Source organism: Lactuca virosa, chromosome 8, assembly GCF_052849685.1.
Source record: "Lactuca virosa cultivar CGN04683 chromosome 8, Lactuca_virosa_CGN04683_v6, whole genome shotgun sequence".
NCBI lineage: Eukaryota > Viridiplantae > Streptophyta > Magnoliopsida > Asterales > Asteraceae > Lactuca > Lactuca virosa.
In genome coordinates this window covers 91290297-91295240 of record NC_136433.1, presented here as the reverse complement: position 1 = coordinate 91295240, position 4944 = coordinate 91290297, and positions in this window count along the sequence as shown.

Below are 4944 nucleotides of genomic sequence, written 5' to 3'. Positions count from 1 at the left end.
ATGGATTTCCCTCACCGGGCCTGCAGTCTATCTCGCCCACTTTCAGAACCATCAGCATGTCCGGTTCGCCCACCCGGGCCTTCAGCCTGTCTGGACCGTTCTCCGGGCCTTCGGCTTAACTGATATGCCCTAATGGGTCTTCAGTCTATCCGATCCGCCCTGGGTTTGTTGGCCTTCAACACAAAGCAAGTCCGCCTCAACCCAACCCCACATACACAATCAACACATAGATATCATAAGCTAACTAGCATGTACAAACAGTCAAACTGATTTAACATATCACTAATCATAGCATCATCCTATATACCAGGATACAGACCTAACATGTCAGTAACATATCATCATCCTATATACCAGGATACTGACCTAACAGGTCGCTAAGCATATCATCATGCAATAACCAGGATAACAATCCAAAAAGAAGGGTCGACATTAGTGCCTTCGACCCAGTTAGTATAGTGAGGACAAATCACCTCACAATGTCGAACTGTAGTGATAAGATCAAACTCCCGAAGCACAGCCACAAACTCCACCACCTATAACCACCATAGGAACAAGTCCATCAAAATCCCAAATTATCAAAATACCCTCAGAAGTCAACTGGTTAACCCTTGGTCAAAGTCAAAGTCAACAATCAAGGTCAACAGTCCATGTTGACCCAACTCGTTCAGTGCAGCTTACTGACTCGTCGAGCTCCTTCAGAACTCAAAGAATCGTGAAAACCCCATTCGACTCGCCAAGTTTCCAAACAACTCGTCGAGTCCATGCAGTGTCCAAAATATCGGGAAAACCCTAACCAACTCGTCGAGTTAACTCAATAACTCGCCGAGTTCATGCAGAATCCAGGAAGCGGGAAACGCTCATCCAACTCGTCGAGTTGGCTATGCAACTCGTCGAGTTCCTTCAGTCCTTTTCTCATTCAGACGCTTTTAAGCGAAACCAAGGCTCCAAACTGTAGATCTAGCCTCCTAGGGTATAGTTACCACGTAAAGTTGCTAACTTTACGTGCATGCAAGGCTCCAAGAAGCTAAAACACTCAATACTAGCCTTAGGAAGAGGTTTTGGACATGGAGGAGGGCCAAAGCTTCATAAAGCTTGAGGCGTTAAGTCCATAAGGGCCTAGAGGAGTCTAGATCTAAAGTTACAACTTCAAATAATGAACCAAACCAGAAACACTTCAAACTAAGCTAGAAATGGCCCTACACTCTTGAATGAAGAGATATAACAAGAGGATGATCAAGTTAATGACTTTTTACCTTCAAATGAAAGCTAAAACGATGTAGATGCTAGATCTACAAGCTCCTTCCCGTTCCAAGCTTCCCAACCTTCAAGCTTCTTCAACAATTGCACCAAAAACACACTTTTAGCCTCACACACACTCAAGATAGGGGTTAGATCGATTAGGGTTTGCTTCTGGTCATGAAGAGGTGGTAAGGAGGCTGGAAGAAGGACTTAAGGTCCTTTAAATAGGGTGCAAACCCTAAAAATTAGGGTTTTCATGCACAACCTCTACTCATCGAGTTGGGTCCTCCAACTCGTTGAGTAGGTCCTAGAATCCGCACGGCTTTAACATTCTCTACACGATGAGTTGGGGCATCCAACTCGTCGAGTAGGTCTAAAAACATAAATATAAAGCTTTAAAATATATACCAGGGAGTCGGGGTGTTACAATTCTCCCCCACTTGAACTAGACTTCGTCCTCGAAGTCTGCTGTGGTGAACAACTCCGGATAATGCTCCTACATCTCTGCCTCCGGCTTCCAAGTCCACTCATATCCTTTCTGGTGCTCCCATTGTACCTTTACCAAAGGTACCTCCTTGTTCCGTAGAACCTTCACTTTCCTCTCCAGAATGGCCGCTGGCCTCTCCACGTAATTCAGATGCTCATCGACCTGAATATCATCTAACGACACCACTGCCTCCTCATCTAGTATGCACTTCCGCAATTGCGAGACGTGAAAAGTGGTGTGGATCTGAGTAAGCTCCTCCGGGAGATCCAGTCTATATGTCACCTTGCCAACCCTGGCAATAACCCTGAATGGCCCAATGTACCGGGGACCCAACGTCCCCCCTCTTCCTAAAGCGAATCACACCCTTCCAGGGTGAGACCTTCAGTAGCACCATGTCACCAACCTGAAACTCCAACTCAGATCGGCGCCGGTCGGCGTAAGTCTTCTGCTGACTCTGAGCAGTCTGCAGTCGCTTCCTGATCTACTGAATCCTCTCGTAGTCTGCAGAACTACCTCTGTCCGTCCCATCACTCTATGGCCAACCTCACCCCAACAGACCGGGGTGCGACATCTCCGTCCATACAATAGCTCATAAGGTGGAGCACCAATGCTGGAGTGAAAGCTGTTGTTGTAGGTGAACTCTGCAAGAGGTAGGTAGGAGTCCCGGCTCCCACCGAAGTCAATAACACAGGCTCTCAGCATATCCTCTAGGGTCTGTATGGTCCGCTCACTCTGACCGTCTGTCTGTGGATGTTAAGTTGTGCTAAAATGCATTCGTGTGCCCAGTTCCTCATGGAACTTTTGCCAGAAACGGGAGGTGAACCGAACATCACGGTCAGACACGATAGAGACCGGAACTCCATGTCGAGCAATGATCTCGCGGATATACACGTCGGCCAGCTTCTCGGCCGATGAGCTCTCCCGGATGGGCAGAAAATGGGCACTCTTGGCCAGTCGATCCACGATGACCCATATAGCATCATATCCCTTCGCCGTCCTCGTCAGCTTGGTGATAAAATCCATCGTGATCTGCTCCCATTTCCACATGGGAATCTCCAGAGGCTGCAGCTTGCCATGCGGCCTCTGATGCTCGACCTTGACCGTCCTGCAGGTCAAGCACCTCACGACGTACCTAGCAATCTCTCTCTTCATGCACGACCACCAGTAGCTCAAATTTAGATCCCAGTACATCTTGGTGGCCCCCGGGTGAATAGAGAAGTGAGACTTATGAGCCTCTTCCAGTACAATCTGTCCGACCTCACCGGACATCGGAACTCATACCCGTCCATAATTGGTCAACAATCCCAGACTATCCTGCACAAAGCGGTTGATCTCGCCCCTGATCGTCTCAAGCTTCCAGTTCTCCTGCCGCACACCTTCAGCTTGAGCTTCCCTAATCAAGCCCACGAGTGAAGAATCCACAGATATCCTCATGTATGCTGCTGAGACAGAAGATACCGCCGACTTGCGGCTTAGTGCGTCCGCAACTACGTTCGCTTTACCCGGATGGTAAAGGATCTCGCAGTCATAATCATTGACTACGTTCAACCACCTGCGCTGCCTCATGTTCAGGTTCGGCTGATCCATGATTTTGTTGGATTAATGTCTAAGTCCATAACTATAATTGGTAAGACTTGACCCGACCCGACATGGTTCATTTGGGTTGCATGGCATCATGCATTTGGATAGACTATAATGAGAGAAATAACACTTAAGGTTGGTTAATATATTATAAGTTCTAATATATTAATAAGGTTATTTAATTAGTATTGATCAAGAATTAATTTGGAATTAATTAAGTGATCAAAAGGAGACTAATTAAATATATGGGTTGATTGTGTAAATCTTTCATTCTTATATATGTGGGCTTGTGATCCAAGATTCCTTATGTTGGACTAAGTCCATGGGGTGACCCATGGATACTCCATGGAGGTTAAAATCCATGGAGCATAAGGAATGGGTAAAGTTATGAGTTACATGGTGTAACCCTAATAGCCACCATATAAAAGAATCTCATGGCTCAAGAAATCGTGCACTAATGTGTGAGTGTGAGGGCTAGACGATAATTAAGGAGTGTTCAAGTTTCTCTCAAGTTATTCCAAGTGTATTTGGTGTTGTGTGAACCATTTGAGGTGTCACACTTGGGGCACTAGGCACTCAAGCTTCATGAAGACATTCTACATCAAAGAGGTATGTATTCTATCTTGTTATATTTATTATTTTGTATGCTAGATTAGGATAATACCTTGGATGTTCATAATTGTATGTATAATAGAGAAAACATAGATACAAGGTATTAAGGGTTGTATGTACACTTAGGAGTGTTAGAATGCTCATAACCCAACAGTGGTATCAGAGCCTAGGCTTGTTTTCTTGTTATACTTGCAAAAGTAGCTGAAAAATCGAGTTGGATGCATATATTCGATTGTTTTGGCTGGAATTGGACTAGGAACATTACCCTAAGATGTTTTTGGACTTATAAACTTGTTTTTGATGTGGTAATGTTCATGCTAATCCAATTTCTAAGATAATTGTCATAATTTCAAGATTTGTATTAGTTTGTATGTTCATGCTAATTTCTTGAAGATTGATGATTTGAATTATCTTGTTCTTATGAGGTTCTTAGATTAATAGAAAAGTTGTGTGAAATAGTTGTTTTCAATCCATTTTAATCTAAGAGTTGATTCCAAAGTGTGTTTTGTAACTTGTCCTCAAGTTATATGAAAAGTCACATTTAAGAATCATAAAACTCATAAAAGTTGGCAAAGGTTACAAAATGAAGAGTCTAGTTCTAATTAAATGGTTTTATGACTCCATAACTTGTCCTCAAGTTATGGAGGTTCAAGAGTCTCTTCATTAAATTAAAAAAAAAAAGTGTAACCTTAATTAGTTCCATAAGTTACAATAAAAAAAAGTTATTTTTTTTTATTAATTAGTTTAAAGTCTTCCATAACTTGTCCTTAAGTTATGGAACTTGAAGAATTTTTTTTTTAATTAAAACTACTTTAAACTCATAAGTTATGAAATTAATTAGTTTTGAATAGTTTCAAAACTTGCCCTCAAGTTTTGGAATTTGAAAAGTTTTCACTTATGAATACTTTAATTCCAAGTTAGCCCTTAGAATTTTAAAAGTTAAAATTCAACCCTTATACTTTATAATATTATAAGTTAATAATATTTATATATATGTATAAGAGTAAAGTCAGTCTTACCGT